Source organism: Amblyomma maculatum, chromosome 1 (assembly GCF_055883805.1).
Source record: "Amblyomma maculatum isolate TAMU_Amacu chromosome 1, ASM5588380v1, whole genome shotgun sequence".
In the NCBI taxonomy this organism is placed as follows: Eukaryota; Metazoa; Arthropoda; class Arachnida; order Ixodida; family Ixodidae; genus Amblyomma; species Amblyomma maculatum.
In genome coordinates, this window is record NC_139344.1 from 234,067,005 (window position 1) to 234,091,823 (window position 24,819).

A 24,819-nucleotide genomic window follows, 5' to 3' on the forward strand; every position below is an offset into this window, starting at 1 on the left:
CAATGTTCAATATTTGGTCAGCGTAATTGACATTTTGGTACAATGCGCTGAATTTTGGCGTGTCTTTTGCCGTTTGGGTGTGGGTGATGGGAGGGATGAAATGACACGAAATTTGACTGACTTGTGCAGTAATCGCACAGTTTGAAGAACTGAAAATTCGTCCGGCGAAGTCCGTTATTTCGACAGAATAGCCTCAAATCAAGCCGCACGACGCGGACATTCGGTAAGCGCGCACTATTTTTCTTCTTTTTATACATGTTTTATGGTAAGTGTTAGTATTCCCGCGCAACCGAGTCGTGCGGTTGCGGACAGCTATAGTTAGATACCCAAAAGAGCTCTGTTGTGGTTACTAGCCGTGGACCGCAGCTGTTGAGATCGCCACATGCCTTAGTTGATCAAATATATTTTGTCAGTGATCGAACGTGACTGCAACCTGAGAGCGCATCATCATTGTTGATGTATCTTTTGGGGCAGATGTTGAAGCAGGATTGCTGAGCAATTAATGCAGCTTGAAGCCTGGAAACTGCGCTCTTTTCTATGTAAGGGTTCTGGTCAGTTTTCGAGTATTATGTCTTCGGTTTATTCAGCTTGTGCTGAAATGAAGAGCGAGAAATATTCCTGCATTTCGTCTCTGTCGAAATGCGGCCACTTCAGACTGTGTCAAACCAGCGGCTTCGAGCGCAGAACGTTTTTACTTTTCCATAGATTGGTTAAATTATTTTCTGCCGTGAAAACATCGCTAGACAGACCTGGCTTCCGTTACTTGTATGCGGACAAGGTTCGGGCACATCGACAGCAGCGGTCACGCTGATAAATGCTGTGTTACGGTCTTGCACGTGACAAGACGGATTCTATCGTAAAACGCAGATGACAAGACCTCTCACTCCGGCCGTGCTATATGCATGCTTAACGTGGAAGTATGCGTTGTAGGCCAGGGTGCTGGCAGGCGTGGCGACTTCAGCTCACCAGTCTGCGGAAACCGTAATAAACATACGGCGCGGTATATCGTTCGATATCAAGAAAATAGGTGCTTGTTCTTTTATGATTTTGGCAAAGGCTTTCCAAATTTCTGGCCCTGTTTGTCAGGCAAGTTACCCGATTGGTTTTCTTGACGCAGTCCCTGACGCGCCCGGGCTTTCTATCCCGGTAACCACAAGACCCCTTCTTCAGTCTGGCGTGTTCCGCTATTGGCCTATATTTAGGTCCTCGGTCAAGGACGTGCTCGCTACTAGGCTGTCCCTTTCGAACATCTTCCATTCATTTCCTCTTAGCGGCAACCAAACAAACTGGGCGCGCTGTCTTCTGTATTGGGCCTGAGCGGGCTGGCGCGAGCGGAGTTGTAAGGAAACAGCCACCTACCTTCTCTCATTCGCTGAAATGATTGATGGATGCAATGGTTGATATTGGCTGAAAAACTACCGTTGTATCACTAAGAAAAGTACGTATAGGAAGGTGCTTGCTTTTGTCCATTTCTACGTCGTTTCCCTAACCAGTTCCGCCACCGCACGTACCTAACCTTGAGCCCCGTATAGTTTCACGCCATTGAAATGAAGTGGAGCTAATTATCTCGTTGCACACGATTTGTGTGCTTCAGTCTGTGTTCTGACGGTGAGAGAAACTGCACCGTGTGTGCCCCGGCACTATACTTGAACATTTCTGGTGGTACGTTTTTCTCGACAACGTCTACCTGTTACTCAGCATCATGGTATATTTACTAATAACTGTCGCAGCGGTTGTAGTACATCGAGGCCTTAGGAAAGTTGGAGATTCTCTGCTCATTTCCTGCAGCGGTAAGAAAATTGCCCGTCGTTTCTCTCGCTTCAAGCGTACTTACGGTTGCGCAAGGATGATTCTAGATGCTCGCCTTGGGGCCTGTCGTGCAAATGCCCCTCTCATGTCCCACTTATTGCTCTCGGACGCTAAATTGTCGGCTGCTCTCAAAGTGTAGGGAACATGACTGTTGCCATGGCATCTAGAGGACGGAGGAAATTTCGACCTTCATCGGCCTTGGTACTGTCGTCTTCAGAGCTCTTGCATCACACACTGCTCAGTCATGGAAGCTTTCGCCGAGATATAAAACGCGCCACAGTGCCTGACTTTTGTTTGTGTCGTTTCCATTTGGCTACGTTCTGCCTCTGTTTTTGTTCGTCGTCCGTGTAACCATCGTTCAAGCTGGCCGAATCAAATGGAATCGAACCAGTTAGCTCGGAAACACGCTATTCTACAGTCTCTGCCATGTGCATGACCATTAGGGTAGGCTGGAACGTGAGGCAATAACTTGCTGGAGGGCCCTAACCAGAGTTGAGGTATTTTGCCAGGAAAACCCTCACATTTATATGCACTTCTGCATGATTACGGCTGTTCACAGGGCAGGGAGGAGGATCTCCCTGTCAGAGCGGCATGCGCGTGGGTGTACTACGTCGGGGCTACGTGTGCAGCAGCTTCGTCCGGTTGTACCCCGTTGAACGGCTGTTGAAGCATCCGAGGCCGCTTTGATCTCCCCGAACATTCTCGACAGCTGAGCGCGTTGTCCGCCGGATAACCGGGTCGTGACACGTACGCGGCAAAGAAAGAAAACACGGCTGCCCAGGCATTCCGCCCCGGCGTTCCTTTTTGATGGCGGGTGGTATCAACTAAAGAAGAAAAGTGCGCTCGCTGCGGCCGCCGTGTGACAGCTGCCGTGCCAAGGGCACTGCGCGCATCCCGCGCGAGCGCTGTGCACGGACGCTTCCTTAATTCGAAACTCTTCTCCAACATGGCGGTGGCCGCTATGCCTGTCACGAGGCCCGATCCATGCCGCGCTGCGAGCGGGGGGTCTCTGCGGGAGTTTTCTCAACCCTGGACCAATTCCAAAACAGCTCGAATGCGTAATCTCTCAGCTCGTCTCCGGCGTGCTTCTCTTGCCCCCCTCTCTCCTGCTTCCACCCCCCAGGCCGCTGTACGCGCGGCTGCTGCTGTTATTATGGTCCCGCTCGCTTTTCACAGAGCGCTCCACCTCTGCGTCCCGGCTGGTGCGCTTCGCACGTTTCTTGCATTATGCAATGACCTCACCTTACCAGGCAGAAACAAGAAAGCGCGTCTGCCGCAATGGAAAATATAATGTAGACGTCGAAAGGAGGCGAAACACGGCGTCTGTCAGGGTTATCGCTTGCGCAAACGTCGTGAGGTGTGGTCCGGCGTAATTAACGAAGGGGAGGCAGCTCGATGGCGCGTCTTTAATTGCACGTCAACGTCCATTCGCGGCGAGGTTTTTTTTTTTTTTCTGTTTTGTTTTTGTTTGTTTTCTTCCAACTAAAGGACGCGTGGAACATGCGAGGAAAGAAAGCGGCTCCCGAGTGTCCCCTCAAGGATGACGCAGGCTGCATTATGCCACGCTCTCGTAATCTCTGCGCGCAGCCATGGTAATGCGCGGGCGGGGCTTCCTCGTACACGCTCGTCGCGGATCGCCGAGATCGCTTGGGTCGTGGCGGGGTGCAGCCGTTCATGCCACTACCACGTGCGCCGTCGAGCTGGCCTCGCGCGTTTCCCGTCTGGTGTACCAAACGATCATCCGCGTGTGCTGCTGCACGGACCTTGCGTTTTCGATTTTGGTGAATTTCGTGGCTAATTTCTACACCGTTTCGATTCGCTCATTCAGTGGTTGGTTGAAAGCTGGGTGCCGAGCCGGATGTCCTACGGAGTAGTTCTCTGCGATATCAGATATTTTGTGTGTTTAGCTTCCGAAATAAATGGAGCCTACAGCGGCCCCTGCAGACAGCTTAACCTCGCCGCGGTGGCACAGTGGCTGGTGGGCTCGATTTCTTATACTGAGTCTGCGAATTCGGTTCTGGCCGCGCAGGCTGTTTTCGATGGAGGCGAAAAGCAAGGTTTCCCTGTGCAATGCCATTGCACTTTAAAGAACCCCACCCGAGGTGGCCTAAATTACGACGTCTCTTATAGTCTGAGTTGCTTTGGGACGTTAAGTCACATAAGGCCAGAGCAAACCATACTTCCTCCCCTAACACCTTCTAACGTTTCTCCTCTGCGCGTGGGATAAATTTGGAATGTTGCCCAACTTATAATATTGCATGTGTACAGCAAGGCGCCATGGAATGTTTGGAGCGTGAATTCCAGTCACATATATAGTCACGTGTGTGTGAAAAAAAAAAAAAAAATAAGCTTAACCGCCTGTACAAGCTCAAATTTGCATGCGTGCCGAAGCGACAGCATGCGTTGCCGCGAGTGGAATTGACTTAGCGCTCGTGTTGGTGTACTGGCGTGCGTCATAGATCGTACAGGTGAGCGCGCTGTCTTAGCTCGTGGAGCGATGAAAGGCTTTTGGAAGAGGCGTTGCCCCGTCCTGTGTGTGCGTGCTGCGAAATTCGCCGCATCTCAAGGGTTCCGCATGAACTGAACCAGCATGAGGAATGATCTTAGCCCGCCCGACTCGTGCTGGTGTCCTCGATATGACGTTCAGCGGGGACGATAGTACATGGAGTTGAAAAACCTTCAGCTTGCCAATTCCTCTGGTTCTGAGCTGCCAGACACGGGATATGTAAAAAACCTGTAGCAGGGAATGTTGTCCACACTTGGGAGGTGGTCGCTCGGATAGCGAAAGAGAAATACATGGTTGCTCTTATCGCAAGTCAGCATAATAATTTGAGATGTGGATCAACTGACTGCACTACAATTCGCACTTCAGGGCTGCTTCTCCTGTCGTTGCGTTTTGGCGATGTGCTCCAGATGACCGGTTCTTCGTGCGTCGCGAGCTTACTAACCAAATAGGCTGCAGTCACTGCAGAATCGTCTTCTGTTTCACGCGTACTCCTTCGCCGCAACCCGCTTTCGTTTGTCAGTGTGGGCATTGCTATTGTCTTTGTCCTTCTGCTAGCTAACTACATGGCTTGTGTAGCGGTCCGTCCATCGCGCTAGCATCGGAGTTCCCTGCGTTCGGTAGTCTTCGCAACCTCACGAGCAGTGCGGTATACGTGCCGTCTCACGCGAGGGCAGCGGCCCGTGATCGGCGGCCGCCATTGACCTCTGTGACGGCGAGCTTGATTGGCCGCCTTACCTGGGGCAGTCGGTGTGTTTGTTTCTGCGCCGGCGGCGCCGATCGGCCTGCCCAGCTAGACGGCCGAGATTGATGCCCGTCTCGGAGCGCCGGCCGCCCAGTGAAAGCGGTCTGGGGCAGTCTGTGCCCCCCCTGGAATATGCGCGGATAGTGGGCCATCCGTATTGGCTCCGGAATAGCAATTACTCGGTGGCGAGAGCAGGCCGCCCCGCTGGGCACCGGAGTTGCCCGTGGTCCTGCGGGGGGCAGCAGCCTCGCGGATCTGCCCGCGGCATCGGCCGCACGAGCGTAGTGTTCCGCTGGAAGCCGCCGCGCCTGTCGGGTACGCTGGACGGCGCGATGGTAGGTGGGCTGGGGCGCGCACGAGGTTACAGCTTTATTGTATGCACTTTGTTCCCCGCCAGTTACTCAGCATATCCGGACACACTGATACGCATTAGATTCTCATGCTTGGTTCCTCATACTGGAACATCGCGCTATAGTTGATACAGTTTATTCAACTTACGATATTCACAGTCGCCAGACTCACGAACTTAGCTCGGGTACCCACCCAAACTTCTGTACCGGATGCGTGGCAACGATTCCGCCTTGTGTAGCAACAGTATCAGGCACCCTTGCAGTGAAATTGACCCGCTCTTGTTTAGTTGCAAGGATCCTGCTATCGGAGCAAGCAGGCGCAGCAGCGTTGGCGATTGTGTTACCTGCGACCTGCAATCGTTAGAAATTTCGTTACGTGGGTGTCTGTAATGCATCGTGCTGGTTAGACCTGCACGCCTTGCCCGGTGGGTTGGCGCCCTGCTGCCATTCGATCCGACCGCATTTGCCTTGGACACGCACTCGAGATTCGCGACATGCATATAGCGTGCGTCATGTCCGAACGTCGGCACGCTGTTTCTTGCCGCTGTTGGGACGTTGGTTATTTCGTTAGCTTAGCCGTCGGCAGAAGGAGGGATCGGTGACGCCATCTTCGAGCAACGCTGGCCTCTGGGAATCTTCGCTTGGAAGGAATGTTTGCCCAATGCGTACGCTGCCACGAGAATGTGCTTGCAGACGCACCCGTCGTCACCTGTGGCGACCGAAGGCGGCCTTTGAGTGTTCTCGATCGAGGCAGCAGCAGCGGTCGCTCTTATTCCGCTCGCGGTTCCCCGCCGGCGTCCTTGGGCGCTGTTCGGGGAACGCGCGCCCTGGCAGAGCCTCACCGGCATGACTTAGGCCAAAGGGCGGCACCCGTGCGCGCCCCCGCAGACGTCGGCGAGACCCTCCCGGCCCGGCCGCGACTCCGCTGGTGTTTCATGCTCCGCTGGAAGTGCTGCTGCTGCCTGCTGCCCTTCACAGTGAGTGGCCCGCCGCAGCTGTGCGCTTCCTGTCGCCTTCATCTCAATTCCGAGAACAGAGTTGTCTCGTCTGGGACGCGCGCGCCGCTAGAACCAGATGTGACGCTGTGTCACGGGTGGCGCTTCCGGCACTATACGCTCGCCGCCGTCCCTTCGGGCTAAAAATACCGTTTTTTCTTCGCTTGTTTCTGTTTTGATTTTTATGGAGGTCGCTTACATGGCTTCTACCGCAAACCTCATTATGCAATCCAAAGATGTGCGTAACATTAAGCATGTTAGGCGGCTCCGGGGGCTGACTTTAGTCGGCTATATCGATATTAGACATATTAGTTGGAATTGCTTTAGATACATTTGGGGTCTTTTATGACGTAGTAATATATATTTCCTGTAGTAGTCTGCGGCTTCCCTTTCAAAGTGAGTTCTAACTGTAGTAACTAGGTCTTCAACACCTGTTTCTCATTAGGGATGAAAGAAACAAAGCATATTTCTTCTCTCCATTCTCAGTCTTATTTCGCACGGGGAACTACTACTTATGACTTGCTGCCATGTGACGCGTTAGCGCTTACAGCGTACGGTGCGTTTTCACTTTCAGAGACTTATCGGGCTTCGTTGTTGCAGCTTGGAATTTTTTTTTTTTTTTATTATTTTCGTATCACAAGCTCCACAATTGTGGAATATTATGTAGAATCTTTCGGTTTTTGTCATACGTACTTTAAATGCCCCATCAGAATTGAAGGCACGAAACTCGTATAGTGAAACGAGACACGCATGGCAGCACTACCGAACGATGTTAGCACTCCGCTCACAGTTTTAACACGAAGTAGGCGCAGCTGCTTCTAGTCCGAGCTCATATAATCGCGTTTCATAGCTGGCTCGAATTCGTAGCGCGACATGACCTTGCAGTCGATTGCGAATAGAGCCCGTCTTTGAGGGATTGCCTTCACGGGTGGCTAATTGTTGTCGCGAAAAGTAAGGTATTTTTTTGGCGCTTATAGTCGTTATGCAACAGATCCTTCTGCAAAGAGCGCCTCGGTTGATTCTCCGTAACAAGCAGTGCGCCTTAGCAAACGATTCTACACTGGCTCAGCCAGCCGTTGTCGCTCCTATTCGGCGGTAATTGGCGCAGCGTGCCGCGGCGTTGATGCGGCGTTCGGGCTGTCAGACAGATGTCCTACGGTGGGGATTGCGGCGGCAGCTGGCTGGGCGAGCGGTAGCCCACCCTCCCTGGTGGGGAGAGCAGCGCGCGCACAAGCGACCGCCATTGTTTGTGGCACGCGACAGCGGTCACCCAGCAGCTGCAATCGCTGGGGGCGACGGCTTTGGTGGGGGCTGTGATGCGTCGTAACGAGCGATTTGCACCTGCCCGCGGATCAGATGGGTCGCGCAGCGGCACGGCGCATTCGCTTCTAGTTCGGCTGAGCGGTACACTGCACTGACCCTTCGGATTTACTACTAAAAGTTATCGCCGTGCTGGCGCGTGTAGTGCGGCAGGCACCGCGGTGCTAGATAGAAGTAATGTAGAAATGGCATCGGCCTTTTACCTCCAGGACTTTGCCGTTTTCATGCGCAAGAAATTGTTCGTAGGACTTTTGCGTATAGTCACTAGGTATTGCGTAATGAACTTCAGCGTTAGTTTGGGCGCATTGTGGACGAGATCCGCGCGTGTACGTTAATGTACGCAACTGCCGTATGTAGCACGCATCTCAAAAGGGAAAACGAAACAAAGGAAGTGCGCCCTCGTGCCTTGGCGTTAACTGCGAAATGTTGGGTATAAGGATGAGTATGATGTCACGACTGGGAAATGTGGGCCATTAACGAACAATTGCTACAGAAGACAAGACTGACGCTCCCTGCGGCAAGCAAGAGGGCATAATGGTAACTTCTCCGTTCACGCTGCCCTTTGTATTTCGTAGTCGTTTGCACCGAACTGAATACGTTGTAAATTTGTGAAAACTCCTGGATTCTATTAGTTGCCCGGTCGACAGCGCAAGAGTTGTTTGCTGAGGTTGTGTCGGGTCCAGTAAACTCCCTGGACTCTTAGTCGTCGTTTTATTTTGATCACAGAAAGTTGCTATAATAGTTACTAGTAACAGGTATTCAGGTAGAACTGTATTAGGGGCGGATAAAGGCAATGAGACAGTTCGAGCTCGATCATAGAAGCAGCGCACGTTTTCGGTTTGAGACGTAGAAATACGTGGGAGTGCGGACAAGCAAAACGACCTCCCCATCGGGTACCCTGACTGCCGTGCCTGTCGTGAGCCTCCCCACCCCAAGTGGGCGTGGAGCTTGGTTGTAGCGGGCTGGAGAGAGAAGGCTGCGCGACGTCCTTTGTCACGCATGAGTCAGCCCGTGGCTCCAGTGACCTTCGCCCAGAGCGCGGACAGTGCCTGGTCGATGGGCAGCCGCCGATCGATGCCGGGGCGCAGTGTCTGGCGCGGCGCCCCACCTGGCCGCGGGCTCCCGCCAGCCCAGCGGCCGCGCTGCGGAGGCTTATTCCACTGACACAGAGGGCTCAAGGCCCGTCTCGAGGCCGGTATTGCAGCTAACGAGATGATTCCGTGTGCCTGCATCCGCGGGTGGCGCTCTCTAATATGTAGTCGGTTTCGCTTGGAGTTGACGGCATGGCTTCAAATGTTGTTCGAGCCGTTAATTTGGAAAACGAACTGTTTATAGGGTTAGGCTGTATACGAACAAGCAAACTTCGCGGTGGCATAGCGGACAAGAGCAGTTACTGAATGGTCACGTAACACCAGCTGGGATTCTTGCGTCCCACCACGAATTTCAGTTTTCTTAGCGGCCATCGCGAAGCAGACACACACTGGCACGCCTGCGTCAAAGCTGCAAAGAATGAGTGCAAACAATGAGTGCATGAAATTTTCCCAAGTGCGAAGTGTTGGGATAGGATTGCTAACAAACATCGTTGCGAATTTATTGAGTTGAGGAAGAACAGCGGTGCGGCGGCAAAGAAGGGCAAATACATGTTTGAGGGGCTTTCGCCTCTGCTGTCTGGTAAGGCTGGCGGCAAAACTTAAGGTGCCAACGCGAAAATTGCATTCCGGCGCTCAACGTTCCCTGAATAACGTCATCTACGATCGTGCGCTTACCGCGTTGAGCTACTTGGCGTCGTCACTTGAGCGTGTTGCCATGCTGTGCAGCGTGGTCTGGAGCTAACGACGGGCTCCTTCGAAATATGCGGTGGTCTGGGCTGCCACGGTAGCGGGAAGGAGCCGCCTCATGACAGCGCCGACGCTGATGTCCCCGCCACGGGACTAGGGACGCCGAACGCAGAGGTCGGGAGTAATGGCGCTACTGAAGGCGAGAAGCAGAACGACGGAGATTCTGCTACCTCCGTACGTACCGCTAAGTTCTCTGCGAATTACCACAGCGGCGGATCATGTCGCGTTAGACGCTTCTTGTGTGAACCTGGCACTGTCACGCCGCCGTACTGTGTTGCTGCTTGCTCAAGTGGCGCATTAGTACCAGAGCCAGCTAGAGGCTGTGGGCTGGAAAGCCGCTGACAGGTGTGACTGCTGCGGTATCCAAAACAGTGTTCGATTAACGAGATATATAGTTTGCGCCATATTCTGTGCCGTATCATTTTCTTTTTCCCTCACCTCCGTGGCCGAACTGTACCAGTTACATGTAAACGGGAGCGTATATACGAGTATAATTCTTACTTCGAGGTGGCAATAGCCCGGCGATACATGCGAAAAGCAATGCTCAGAGATAATTCAGCTCCGGCTTTGTTGCCACTGTTCGCTACCCGGTGCCACTAAAGGGCCCCTCTCTGCACTTTATTCTTTCTGAGAAAATGACACCCGCTGTTTGTTTGGGTACTGTTCAACGGATGAATGTCCCTGAATAAAAACGTCTGCAATGGATGAACGTGTGCTTGTAACAGGATGTGTAATAAGCAGTCATCGTTGGATACCTCTAGTGATTCGTCATATTCAGGTGCGAGCTGCAATGCCCCGGAGCACTGCCTTCGCGCCTCAGTATTTTTATCGTCATGTCGTGCTTTGATGGTACCTGAAGTAACGGGCCTAACAGCAACCTGTTGAACTACGCGTTTTGCTACATTTTTTTCTTTTTAACGGCGTGTAACTCCTGCAAATGTGCGTGCTAACGATGTTTCGTTTCAAGCGTGTTGCCAGCTCACTGACCCTCAGACGTTGATAGCTGACCATTTCGCGTTGTCGGTTTTTCGATTTCAAGACTAAAATAGCAGAAAAACATCAAGCTTGTCGGTCACACTCGATTTCACGAGAAAAGTTCATCTTGTATCTGCTACTCATGCTAAAATATTGCGCCAGCGTGCCTTCCACGGGCCCGAATATCGACGGATGCTCGAGGCCGCTCATAACGAGTGCGTCCCATGCGCGCTATAATTAGGCGGCAGTTTATCTTGGCTAAGCACAGAAACACGCAGAGGCTTTGCTTTGACACGTTTAGTGTTTAACGGGCACTCTGGACATTTTTTTTTTTTTAGAATAAAGGAGGCCTAATTAATGTGTTTAATGCAACTTTGTTAGGTGAGATCACGACATCCGCAGCACTGCGTGAAAGACTGTCAGCTTAGCTTTTGAAGAAACCGGCTACCGAGGTGGCGCAGTGGGCTATCGCATCTCTCCTGGACTCCAAAACCACATGTGTGTGTGGTGGGGGGATTGCTTTCGAGCTGAATGTAAGAATGCTGGTAGTAAATGCATTAATAGAGGATGACAGGGCGACGCTCGAGGACCGGGAAAAAACGCTATACGCGCGACGTCACTTGACGATGCCGCTGTCGGCAGGCTCGCACATTCGCCTGTGCCCATTGTACTCCCGAAGTGACTGCCAGATGATATCTGACGGCAGAGGTATGCACGCGCCGAGCGTGACTGCATGTGTACTTTCACGTAGGGTGTATTGTCTGGAGCTCGCGAGAGCCCGGCGGACCGGAGTTGAGAACATAAGCAAAACTGACCCGCGATTATGTAACATCACCCATGTTGCTATGATGTCGTGTGCCAGGGCATGAGGAAGGCAGAAAAGACGAGGGAAGCAAGTTGGTGTTGGAACGAGCCTTTCGAAGGCTCTTGCCGGTTGAGCCTGGATTCGATATCGCTGTCGGCGGCTGCCCCCGGTACTAGGCGATAGGGGGACTCCAACCGCACACTCGGCCCTTTCAGCGTCAGTGTTCTGCGTATGCGCACTGGCATGCCGCCATTCTCCTATCCCCTTAACCCATAAGGTCACCCTGTCCTAAGCTCGCTACCGCCGTTTTGCGTAGCTGAGACACTCACGCCACGAGGCTTAACAGCATAATGGTTACGTAGGGTGCCAGTAAGAAGTTCCGTCAATCTTTGTGAAGGTGGACCGGATGGGCGTGTGGTGCACGCAATAAGTCAGTTCGCTGTTTTGCTTCTCGGAGCACTATAGGTCACAAATGCTGCCTTTTTCAAAATTGTAGCGCAGCTGCTCACCGAAATAGTGGCGCTACGCTGGTGAGACCGGCGATGGTTGTCGAGTCATTCGAGGTGGACTGGCGACGGCGGCTGGATAAGGTGTGGAAAGGTTAACGCTCTCGCGTGCTGCGTCTTGTCAGCTTGTGTTTTGCAGTGGTATGGACGAGTCCATGTATGGAGGCGTAGAGAAGTCGACCGGGAGGCTCAAGGTGGCGCGCTTGAGCTGCTGAGTTTTGCCCTGGAAAGTTCCACTGCACCCTTTTATGGTGGGCAGCGCATAACATGAGTGACTCGTATAGTATGCGCGCTGGTGTGAGTTATACTCTGAGAACTAATGTCTCCGTGTGGCCATGTGTCAGCGCCGACGTAGTGATCATTCAGCGTTCTTGTGCAGCGTAAACAGGAATACACGTGAGCCGCTAAAGTGTGTCAAGGGCTAGTTGGTTGCTTCATTGATCTGCCGGGGTAGTGCAGCATTCCCTGTACGGTCGTCAGCATGCCTGTCTAGAGCGCTGGAGCGGCGTGCAACAGATCAAAGAAAGTGAAATCTTGGCTTATCTGCTCTATGGACCCTTTGCAAAACTCTGGAAGTCAGCTTCTCTGCACAGCAAAAACCTTTCACCATGGCGGCTAAACCTGTTTTGGGGGAAGAAATTGGGTGCAGTGCAGGAGACGTCTGTTGTGACAATAATGGCCATGTCCATTTCCTGCACCCGTCTGCCTTGTGTTGCTACCGCAATTATGGGATTAAGAGCCCCTCCGCGAAGCCAATGCCTACGAGTGCCATTCACACCGCCTCCCCCGCCTCCTCCTGGCTTTCATGCATGACATCAGGCTTGACATAGTATTCTGCGCTGCACCCAACTTCTGCCCCCAAATCAGGTTTGGCCGCCTTGGTGAAGGGGTTTTTTCTGTGCAGAGAAGCTGACTTCTAGATTTTGCAAATTGTTAGGGTAAATAGTAATATTGACGCGCCTTCAGTCTAGCATCATCATTTTGCTGCAGCTGGGGCCCTACTAAAAATAGCTTTCGTTGTGCGACAGGGAGGCGTTCGAGCGCTCTAGACAGGCGTGCTGACGACTGCACTTAGAAGAGGGCTAGTTGGATAGTCCTCACTGAAATACATAGCGCTGAGGTCCGTGTGTCGCATGTATCCTTGACCACTTTACGTTGTGCGCTGTCACCTTGTTTACTTTGTGGGAAACCAACAAAGGGACAAATATGTGTCTTGAATACTCTCTCAGTTAACCAGGGACTAATTTATATGCAGCGAGTGCGCAGTTAATTTCACATTTAACGTGCTAACTGTGCGTTTAATGAATCTAGAACCTCGCACTATTTTTGTTTTTGTCAGGAGAAATGAAACAGGCACGATTGCACGCAATCGAGCATATCAGGATGGCGACATTGGGCCTAAAGGGTAAAAAAAAAAAATGTAAATAACCATCGAAGTTGCGCAAGTCTGAACTTAACAGGTTCCTTGTCGCTTCTATGGGGCCGATGTTGGTATCAGATATCGCTAAGCACCGCGGTAGCCCTCATTGCCACGAAAAAACTCCCTTGCGCACAGTGTTGTGTGGCAGCGAACAATTAACCTAAATTTATTGCCAATACCCCTAGTTCAGTTCATAGGCATTGGTGTCGAGGAGAGCCAGCATAGTGTTGTCACATGCGTACCAGCTCACTGCTAGGGAGGCCGATGAATCTGTCAGGCGTTCCACTGGCGCTGTGCAAGTGTGCCTGCTTCCGAAGAGATGCGCTGCGTGGGCCACAAGACGCGGAGAGTGTCTGGATAACACTGCAGTGCGTGCCGGGAAGGGTAACAGGACGGTTCTCAATGCGTACCCGAGAGAATGTAGTGAATATGGGGTGGGTTTGGGCCGTACGCAGATTTCTGCGCTAATGGAGACTGTTGACAGCAGTCGAAGCGGGCGCGGTCGAGTGTATCTGAAGAGGAATGGGGGTTTCGTTCCCTGATACGCAGGGCCCTGGAGGGATACATGAGAAGTGGCGCGTGCCAGTTCACTCCCTGCTCTATTACAATGAGATTGGGACCCATTCAACTTGCATGTTAGGGAAAAGTTCAGTAAATACATCCTGGTGTAGTTGTTGAAAGTAGGGCCTGAGAATTGATTTGCATATGTAACTCGACAGGCGGCTTGACTGTCGGCCTGGCCAGGAGAGCAGAGACGACAGATGGGGCCTTAGCGACTCTGGTTCGCAACTCGTGTATGCGAGAGCTGCGAAATCAGTTTCGTAAAAATAACTTAAATACAAGCCACTGCGCGTTTTTGCCTTTTTTTTTTCGTCCGTTTTAACTTTCTTCCGAGGGCACTCCGGGCCAGGCCAGCCGCTCGGCGCGGTCGCAGAGAGTGTGATAAGGCGGCATTCGCCTCACGTTCGCTGCCCTGCGCCACTTGCGTGCCTGTTTGGCCTCCCTCGGGGAGAGCTAATTCGAATTCACTCTGCGCTGCCTTTTGTTATGACGTCTAGGGGGAAAGACTGCCGTTCCTCCTGACCAGCGTATTTTTAATCTTTCGCTCACTAATGACAAGACAATAGTTCCCCTTCCGCTCTATAGGAGAACATTGCGTTTTAACGAAAGGAAAAACGCAGCCTTTGTGTTTATGCTAACACCTTGTATTCTTTTAGAGTGCAATGCCCCTAGTTCAAACGCGTGCTCTTCTGGATAGCAGGAAACGGCGCCTGTAAAAGCGCAGCTTATCACTTTCTGTCTGCAGGAAAGATGCAACGCGTGGAAGTGCCGGACACTGCCCTCCAGCTGCGGAAACGAGAACTGTGTGCATTGATGTTTACTTCGTTATATGCGCATGGTGCGAGCCTGTAGGTGTACTTTGTATTCTGCTCGAAATACGGCAGCGTCTTTCTTGGATGTAAAAATTTACTCTCCTTGGAGGCGCTTCAAGCGACTGCCAACACAAAAGTGTCGCGTCCCGTATTTTCTGTTTTATAGGCTAGGCGTGATTTCCTCGTAATCTCATTTGCTCCATGCGGGTGACATGCATTTACAGATTCGTTTATTGCGGCCAGTGTCGGTTTCGATCGCAAGGAGTACCAGTACGCCTACTTGACGTTAACTTGTGCCCTGACACACGCGTAATTGATGATCTTGTGGGTTTCGACATTCTAATTTCCCAGACGTGCCATCGGATAGGTTTCTGATGTCATCGTTTCTGGTCATGCGTCGGAGGAGCTTATGAAATCACGCTGTTTATCGAGTAAAAAAGAACAGAAAAAAAGTTTCTTCACTTTTGATGGCTGTGCCATGAGCCACTGCTCGTTTTGTTCTGTCGTGCCTAGTGTAGGAAACTCAATTGAAGGAACTTGGACGCTGCCATCGATATTAATGCATTGTAATAGTATGTGCGCCGAAATGCTGTGTCTTTCTCTGAAAATGATGGCGTATTTTATGGGCTGGCTTAATTAATCGGCGAACAGCGACAGTTTATCTATCGATACTGCAGGCTGGTGTGGTTCTTTCTACGGAAACTGCGCGGTGGATGACGCGGAGGCCGAGTTTTAATGGACCGGCTCTGTTACTTGGTATAATTGGCTGCACGGTGAAGCATGCGACTACGACGAGTGCGCATCGAAGAAGCGGTCCAGTTGGTACGATGGTCATTCTCGTTGTTGTGTGCAGCAAGTAACGCCCCTTCAGTGCCGAGTCGGCATGTGTCGCTGGGACAGCGTGACCCGAGTGCTGAACTCCGTGCGGTGGCGGCCTTCAACTTGGCCCGGCCGACTTCCGGTGGGCTGGCGTGGCGAGTAGAAGGGCCATACCGTCGAGGCGCCGCCGTGTCGGCTCGTTTGGTCCCGTCCTTGGGGGGAGGGGGTGCGTTGTCCCAAAGATAGGGCGCGCGCAGCCTCCACGTTCGCGGCCGCCTCCTTTGGCTGCGCGCGGTCGTGCCCGATGCGGCGGGCCCCGTGTTTCTGTACAGCCGCCGTGTTGCTGACGCGGCCTCGGCGGACGCAGAACCTTGCAGCAGGTCAGAACCGCTTCCCTGCCCACTGGCAACGCGAGCATCGCGTTTGCCTCCGGCTTTTCTTGCGTTTCTACGCGTCTCTTTCTTTTGGAGCGAGTTTGGGGGGATCGGCACTGAGCCTTTTGCGGAGACGAAAATATCCTACTTGGTCATGATTTTTGCTTGATCCATTTGAACTCGGATGTGCGGGATTTTTGAGCTTCGCGATCCCATGTTGTTGCACTAGTTACCCTTTGGGCGAACTGGGAATCGACATGAAGCCTTCACTACCACTTGTCGGAATTTTATGCACAAATGCAGTCAGCTCTCTCTCGGGTACTCACCGGGGGTGGCATTAGAAACATACTGCGTGTCCCGTTCAGACTTGTGCGAATCCGCGCGAGGGCTGAACCGCGTTGTCGAAGCTGCATTATAAATAGCCATCGCCAGCACATCTGCCGGGCCAGCTTCGCAGCCCGAATCCGGCGATGGCGCTCCGACGTCGCCTGGCGCGCGAATGTGTGTTTTGGCACGGGGCGGGTCGGTCGCTTGGTGGCCGCGGCTCGGCGTCGTTGTCTCACTGGCTAACATATTGGAGGCCTCCGTAAATAGTTGGCTGGAGAAACCTTGGCGACGTCTGCGCCGGGCGCATGCTCGGGGCGGCAACCCAGTTTCCTCGGCGCCAGCCCGTTCGTTCCGGTGGGTGGCGCGCCCCACTTCTTTTCACTCTCCCCACGGCCCGTCGGGGCTCTGCCCCCGACTCTTGGCAGTTGGCCACAGCGGCGAAAGATGGCACTTGGTCGCTAGCGGCGGAGGAATAATGTCTAGTGGCGCCATCCTGTGGGCGACACCGGTCGGATGACACGCGGAGCCAGCTGAGCTCGCAGCGGGCGCCGTGTGTTCGCCGGCAGCTGGCGGCGAACTTGACACGCGCGTCTGGCAGCTGCAGTGCGCGCACCTCTCCGTCCGGCGCGGACGACGGTTCCTACCCCGCCCGACCAACGAGGACAAGGTTACGCGAGTGGTCCCAGTTACTCCATTATCTCGTCCCGCGCGCCCACGCATTATCGTTTTTACTGCGGCCCTTCCTCCGCATTTTTATCGTTTTATTAGTGTGTGTGTGTTTCCTCGCCGCACGTCCTTGCGCCGGCGAGCGCTCTTTCCCCGCGTGGAGGCGTCCGCGGACTGCGAGGACTTTTGATAAGGAAACGGCCCGTGCAAGCGAGCTGGCGACCGGGTTGCTGCTGGTGCTCCTTCGCCATGAAGGAAGCCGCCGACCAGGCCGGCGGCAGCGAAAGTGGTCAGCTGGTGCGCGCCGCTTCCTGCGTGTTCCGCCAAGGAGTGCAGAGCTTCCGGATGTTCGGCATGGTCGCCCTGTCCGTGTGCAACTTCAAGTCCCCTTTCCTGCCCCGGGCCCCCGCCAAGGTGCTCCGCAAGTTCGGCGTTGCTGCCGGCCTGCCCGCCGTGAGTCGCCTGTGCTGCTGATAGTGCGCTCTTCTGGCCAATTGATCGAGGTGACAAGTGGGAAGTCAGACAGTTCTCGCCGATGGCTTTGCGCTGCGAAACTGCGCACCGCTGTGGTCTCGGCGATTGCCGATGGCTTTTCAGGCACAGCTTCATTGATCAGCGCATTCAGTGCTGGAATTACTTGTCGCTTGTCTCGCAGCCTGATCCAGATGTCCTGTTTTTTTTTTCGGCACAAGTTATATTTTCTGTGCCGTTCGTCAACCATGTAGGCACCGGGTTTTTAAGCGCTCACTGCGTTGCTGTTTCGATCCCTATTCACGAGCATGTCTCGCATCGCGTGTTGACATCGCAGCCACGCTTCGTGCTCTGCGAGAGCCAATCGCGAAGAGCATGTCGTAGGCCAATTTTGCGTCGCGGCCACACGTTTACTGAGCTCTGCTGCGCTTTTCCGTCCTTCAGGACGAAACGTGGCCATCTTGATTCCGTGCACTGACAACTGTTGGAAGCGGCTTAGGTCAACAGTGAAGTTCCCTTGTCGCAGTGCCTTAGCTTTCACTCATGTGCGAGGTGTCAGCACAGTCGAAAGAGGGAGCTGTGCAGCTTTCTCAGCAGAGCCCTTCGGTCCGGCGCCCGAAAGTGAAAAATGAGCCCATTGTGGCCGGCCACCCCCTGTCTGTTTTCATCTGTCGGCAGAGGTCTTGCGAACTCTCGGAAATTCGGGGTCATCTGGGCTGCCTTATTTCGCGCCCTCTTCGGCGCCGCCTGCCCCCCCCCCCCCCCCTTCCCTCTCCCTTCCGTTCTCTCGTCTCTTCCGCGCCCCTCAGCTTTCTTTTACGCCCGCGCGGCTGCCGGCCTCCAGTCACGTTTCGCGGAATATGTCAAGATTAGCGCTGTTGTCCCGCCGTGGCCGCAAAGCTTGCCCTTGCGCGCTGCCGCAGCCGTGTTCACGGGCGGAATTCTTTCTAGGCGGTACGGTTCCTTTTCTTTGCTCTTCGCCTCTCTCGGGGGGTGTCTGCGTCCACTGAGCGGGATACGGGCGCATTCCGAACGTCCGTTGACAACAACCGTCACTCTGAAACGGCGTGGAATGCGCTTCCGTGGTGGCCCTTGCAAAACCCCGTGTGTGTCCTCGGACAAAGCCGAGAATCGGGAACTTGGGAGCAGTGCTTCCTCGCCTCCCCCCTAAGCCCTGGTGTGCTATCTAGTCATTCTTCCCTGTTGACGCTTGTTAAGTGAGGACAGGCTGCGCTAACAACCTCATCCTTCTTAAACGGCAACATGTTTCGGTCGTTTTGCGGACCGGATTTTCCGCTGACAAGTGTTCCTGTTCAGGCGGTTTCCTCCGCGTTTTTCTTTCTCGCTTCCTGTTTAATTTATGGGTTCCAGCTGCTGTTTGTACTGTTTTTCCATGCTCTGCTTTGCGGAGTGGGAGCAACTACGGTTCTAAAGCAAAAAGTTTCCGATGACGTTGACAGGCGTGGGCGCGAGTTCAGCTGACAGGGAAGGTCTTCGTGCGCTGCTTCACGTTCCTTTATTTTGATACCCGAGACAACGGGATATTTTCTTTTCATTATCCCCCTTTCTTACGTGAGCCACTCGTTTCGGTCGGCCATGGTGCCTGGCAGTGAAGGAATGCGGTTTAGAAGTATTGTAACCGGGTTTGTCTCTGGACAAGCAGGAAATTTGTATCGTACGCTGGTACATCGCAGCTGACTGCTTTTGCTTGCCAACACTCTCTTCATAGCATCACCCTGCTTATGCTTACCTTTACCAATCAGTGTTCATTTACAAAATCGGTCGGTTGCCACTTGCACTGCAGCTGTCGACTTAACCGATCGGCACAAGAGATCTCGGGGAGAAGGACGACGTCTGACCTCCTTCCTCTCGAGTGATCTGGCGGTATATGGCTGGCCTATCGTAGTCCGTTTTTATTAATGCGAACGCATTACTTTCCAATGCTCACAATTTCTTCCCGCAAAATCGTGTCCGCAGCAGTTGTAATTGAGAAGTGGTAGAGGTTAATGAGCGGTGTCAGTCGATAGAGCGTGACGTAATGCTGTGTCCGAAGAAATAATTAGGCCAATAAGTTAATTAGGTAATTAGAATAACTGGTTCACAGGAAAGGAAAGGCGCAGTATCTCACACTTGTTCTGTGGACACCTGAACCGCGCCGTAAGGGAAGGGAGCAAGGTTGGAGTGAAAGCGGAAAGGGGTGCTGGATGTGACGTCACGCAACTGGAAGTAGAGCCGAAAAAGGGCATAGGAAGGGATTGGCGCGCAATTTGAAAGTACCAAACACTAAAATGGGTAAACAAGAAGTGAATTAAGAAACTAGAAGCAACCATCAGCAGCATCCGTGCTTTCGAATTACTCGAATGCAGATTTTGCAGTGCTCTTTATTTTATTTTATTATTATTTTTTTTAGCTAGTGTATACGGAGTGCTGCAATTACAGGCGTTATCAACTTAGATGTTACGTATAGATGCTTTAGTACAGCAGTAGCCATCGCTTGCCGGCATTAATTTGGTTTGCCCTTGCGTCATATTGCTGCTTTGGCGTCCTTACAATTTTCCAATATGACGCGGCTGCACACAGGAGACATGAGATGTTGAGTCGCTGCGACCGCGCTTTGTTTCTCGAACCTGCGCGTTTGGTACAATTAGTTTGACCTCATTGTTTCAACTAATTGTGAAGTTGTCTGGGTCATTCGTGGACATGTGGCAGCTCACACCTGATTCAGCCGAAAGGTTGAATAAACGCCACGCCTACCAGGCATGGTCTCCTGCGCGTTCCTGCCTTTCTTTGTTTGCTGGCCTGCCTGTTGACCGAGAGGTGGAGGCGAGCGTTTAGCTCTCGTGGGCGCCATTGCGGCGTGGGCAGCGCGTGTCACCTGCAGGGCCGCTTAGTGGCGCCCCGGATGGGGTCGGCGGTGTAAGCGGTGTAAGTGACGGCTCGCGAACGTAATGGTGTCCTTCGGTGAGAGGCGCGGAGACGGAGTTCGCTATTCCCGTGCAGTGTTACAAAGGCATAGCTATCTCCCCTGTCTTCGACTCCCCAGGTCTTTCAGAGTCCCTCTCCTAGTTGCCTAACAGCTCCCCTCATAATGTCCCGCTGAAGAAGGTAAATAAGTGGGAACCTTTTTACGTTTGGGAAAATGGTTCACGACCATGTTCCCAAGCATATCACCTCAGAAGAGCAGAGTACCGGGCCGGGATTACCTTGCACCCATTGGAAAACCAGTGGGTGTCCGGCGGAATTTTTCTTGCGGTTTCCATGCTAAGAGGGTGAAGGAAAGGCTACACCTGCTAAAGAAGAGTGCTGACTCAAATGTGTCACACGTAAAGGCACATGGGCGGGACACTGATTTGTTATGCTTGTGTGAACGTCAAAAAAAAAAAAAAAAAAAAAACCGCTTCATTCCCGTTCAATGTATGTGATCGCTGAATGTATAGTTTGTATACTTTTGCCTCGTTAATATCGGCACTTCGATTCCCGAGAAAAAGTGTGTTCGAAGTCCGCAGCAGCGAATCACGAAGGAAAAAAAAAAAAACAGAAAAAAAAAACAACCTTACGATGGGTTGCCAGGAGAGCCGAACAGCAGTCGAATATTTATATAATTATTGGCTACACCTTCGGCTTTTAGTACAAATGATTGATATTCGAAAACTTGCGATTTTGTTCATATCAGTTATATTTCATGTCAGACGCATTGTAAGCTGTGCTTCGGCTGCGTGTGCTCCCCATGTATCGCCCATGTATGTAACCTCCCAGCTATCGCCCTCTATGAATGCCCTTATGGGTACTGTGAACGAATGAAGCGGTACTGCGAAAGAGCCCTATACGCAACCCCTTACTGCGTCCTCATGCAAACAACACAGAGGGAGGATGATGAATGGTAGTGGTTTAATAAAATTAATAATAAAAAAGGAAGGAAAATAATGTGGCCGGCCACGGCAATTTCTACCTACCGAGCTGCGGCCGGCGGAAAAAGGGATAGGTAGGGATAGCGAGTTCGTCTCAATCCAGCATCTCTTAGCCATCCGCCTCCAGTAGAGAGATAGAGAGAGAGCCAAATAAGCTAGTCGCGAAAACGCACAGTGTTAACCCTTACTTGCATTGTTCTTGCAATTGCTGACAATGAAGGTGAGAGGGAATTTTGAGGAAAAGCCCGAAAAAGCTGCCGTCAGGGGAAGCGTGCTACAGCCGTTTGAAGTCGCTTTGCACGGCCACGCGAATATAAAGCTGTAGACGAGTATGCGATCGTAAGAAGTGGAAAAAACTGAAATCTACATCGAACGTCGATCTTCCTTTATTCTGACCAATAACCCAGAAATAAAAGCAGGGGCCTTCCCGTTCGGTAGTGGAATAGTTGCATAGGACGCGACATGCAGGGGTCACGGCAGTCGGCAAGGTTTGTTCGTTTTCCGCGTGCTTCTGGCGACGTGCTACCTCCTTTTCCGTCCTCAGCGCGAGCGGCGCTTCGGGCCAGTGCTCAATCTGCGACAGCGCCGACGAACAGGTGTCGTGCCACTTTCTCGAGCACTTGGCGCTTACGCCTCCGCGCGAGCGTCGGCGCCGAGGAAAGGTCAGGGGCCGGCGGCGAAGTCGGTCGACAGAGGGGCCCGCGCGCGCCTTCTGGGTTCGCGGCCCTTTCTTGGCGGCCGAAGAGCCCGCGTTTCAACGCCTACCGCCGGTGTCGTAATGTATCGGTGACGCATCGATGCGGGGTCTCGCTCGCGCCGCGTATGGTTGGTCGCCGCCGAAACGCGCAGAGGCGGGCGCGTGACCAGAATCGCTCTTGCCCGCGCCTGGATGGGGCCTTCGTTCGATCTCGGGGCCCCAACATTTCACGGGGCTGCTTCGCGCCTGCAGATCTTGGGCTCCTCATTGGCAGTGTGACCCGTGACCGCCAGCAGGACGACTGCATTTAGTTTCTCGGAAAGATAGCAAGAGCTGCACGTAATTATTTCATTGGTGAAAATACTAGCCGTCATGTCAGGCTGGAATGCATGCGCTCACTATTGCTTCCCCTTCCTCCTCGCTTGCTCTCAATACAAGAAATTACCCTGGGCCCCTGTCGAAAAAAAAATTACTTCTGGCTATGTGCCTGGCCCACCCCACCACCGATTTCTTTTTCTTTTTTTGCTTCACCCTTGTTAGCGGCTGCTCTTCCTTTTCGTTCAGTGTCCACTTGCGCAAGTGGCCAGTGTCGCTTCTTGTCTCCCTTTGTCCGCGGCTACGCATTGTACGCACTGTACTGCGGCGCTGCACCTTCTCACAAGCGCGCTTACAAACTAGCGCAATAATGCGCGGTAGTTCTCTGCTGCTCAGGCACCGCTGAAAGCCATTTGGCGGAACTGTGACCGTGAGCGCTTCGCTCTCCGTCCGCGGCCTGCTCGCTTTCTTGACCCGCGACTCGTCCTCGCAGCGGTGCGACGAAACTGGTCCGCCCTTGCAGACCCGGTCTGCGCCAAATCGCTACTGGGCGAAATAAGAGTTCGCGCGTTGACTCCTGCAGTGTGGGCTAGGTGAGCCCTCATGGACGGAAAGTGACAACTCCCTTCCTGGCTGCGCTTCTTTTCCTGTGCACGGCTCAAGCTACCCTCTCTGCGACTAGCTGCACAGCGCCAGTGTTTAGGAAACGCTTGGGCTGGGGCGTTGACCTTAACCATGTGTAGGCACGCGCCGTTTGCGCCGCATGTTTCCGGCTTTGACGGGGACTCCCTTCCCTAGGAGTCGCTGTGCAATCCAGGGCCCGCACAGCAATATTTTTGTTTCAACAGACTGCCACGCGTTTTTTTTTTTTCTCCTGCCTGGTTTTCCACTTCCTTCTCCTTGTTTCTCTCCCTTCCTTCTTCTCTTCGCTCCTTCTTCCTTTCTTTTATAAAGCACTGAAGACGCGTTTCGTTGTCTTCAATAGGGGGCATTTACGTGACGTCACAGCTGACGTCACTATGCAGCCGACGCCATCTTTGCGTCCTGTTCTGACTAGTACTAGTACGGGGCGGCGGTTAGCTTATAGCTGTTCGTGCGTGTCCGTTTGCTCTGTCACTCTGCCTCATGCCAGCACCGTTATTATGAAAACTCAATCGGTATCATGACTGACAGTTCGATTTATCGGCAAAGTATGCTCGATGCGGACAGAGACCTGTACGAAACAAAACTTTGGTACCGACCCGTGTGCAGTCGATATGCGCAACTGCGTGGTAAGCGTCGGCCTGTGCCCACGCATAAATTTGTGCGACATTCTTGAATTCCTTATCCTACGGACGCGCTTCGTCACAAGAAACCAATCGCAAGCCTACTGACCACTACTGACCACGCAACTACGTTACAAGCGGCTGGGTCAAGAGCCGCGGTTGAAGCAGACGAACTCGCTCTTTGTGCAATTACCTGCGTGCCGTCCAACGTTTATACCAACTAAACCGCTGAGTTTCTGTAGCTGATATCCTGCATAGAAATGGCGTTTGGTAGTCAGTATCTTTTATACAAAACTTGCTTGGTGTACTTGCCTCAATCGATTAGAAGTCGGATGTTTGCATCGTCTGTGGCGGTAAGGAAGCAAAAGAAACCGCTGCCACAGGCCACAGCGATGACAGCGGTGGCGCCACCTTATTGCCTTGCGGGCTCAAAATAACTTTTTGCAACAAAACTCTTGAAATACAGTTTTGGCCAAGCTAATCTCGATTTGTTATTAGAGATAAATAAGTTTATAAAGTTCTTCAAATCTTCTGTAAAACCTGCCCGCCTACGCTCCTTCGCCGAATCTGCACGCGGTGTGCTTTGATTAGCAGCCGACACAGACTATGCGAACATCCGACTTCTTCTTATCGAATGAGGCAAGTACGGCAAACACAAGGTTTAGCGAGCCCTCTTTGAAGGAATTTATTGCAGCAAAACACGACGAGGAGGTGTTTGCGGCGCGCTGCATGCATGCGCATGACTGGAAGCGATACATTGCCGCGCTGCTCTTTTACCGGGAATGTGTCTTCCGAGTGCGTGAAGGACAGTCGTGCACGGATAGTGACAAGAGCTGGCTGCTAGGGCACATCCGGAAGATTCCAGTCCAGCCAATTTTGACATACATTTCTCATTATCCATGATACCTGTGCGGTTGAGCCGTGCCAGCCATACGTGACGTCGCATCTCGGTGAGGTGTCTCGTTCGAGTGGAGTTGTTCTTGTGTACTTCCGGAACCTTAAAATGCCGGGGTTCAGCTTCCGTTGTTTACACTGTGCACGTGTCTATTGCAGTCTACGATAGCTCAATAAACATATAGCTGCGGATGCCGCTGCTTGTAGAACCGCACGACAGCACTTGATAAGTACGTTCGCCCTGTTCGTTCCGTGGACACAAAAATGGCCGACTGCGCCTCAGTTACCCACAATGCACCGCGCACAGCGCGCGCGTCAGTGAATACCCCCGATAGCGTGCGGCAGTTTCAAAAGAACTAGCACCAGCTGACATGTCATCTCCAACCGACTACGTAGCTCGAATTTCCTATTTACTAACTCGACAAAGTGCGGATCGTATATATT

The 24,819-nt window shown here is 52.6% G+C and overlaps 1 protein-coding gene across 3 annotated transcripts in view; it reads left to right on the forward strand.

Moving 5' to 3' along the window:
• The window catches only part of LOC146205910 (puratrophin-1-like), a 353,992-nt gene that overhangs the window by 285,625 nt on the left and 43,548 nt on the right, over positions 1–24,819 (forward strand). The gene's annotated exons all lie outside the window — the stretch shown is intronic.